Consider the following 234-nt stretch of genomic DNA (forward strand, 5'->3'; position numbering starts at 1 on the left):
CCTGGCTTGCCAGTGCATTATACTATGTAATTGAATTTTAAAATGTGCTGCCTGAATCCACAGCTTTTCCTTTTCTGTTTTGGAGATCGCTTTGGGGAATCTTTAAATTAAGAGGCTTTGGCACCATTGGTTATTAGTTTCTTTTAATGCTGAATTACTCTCTAGGTTTGAACTATTCTCCTTTTTGTAAAGGAGATGGGAATTGTGGTTCTCAGTCTATAGGAAACTTCTGGG

The sequence above is a fragment of the Rhea americana genome, unplaced genomic scaffold (assembly GCF_003343005.1).
Source record: "Rhea americana isolate MKP2758 unplaced genomic scaffold, rheAme1 scaffold_88, whole genome shotgun sequence".
NCBI classification, from domain to species: Eukaryota; Metazoa; Chordata; class Aves; order Rheiformes; family Rheidae; genus Rhea; species Rhea americana.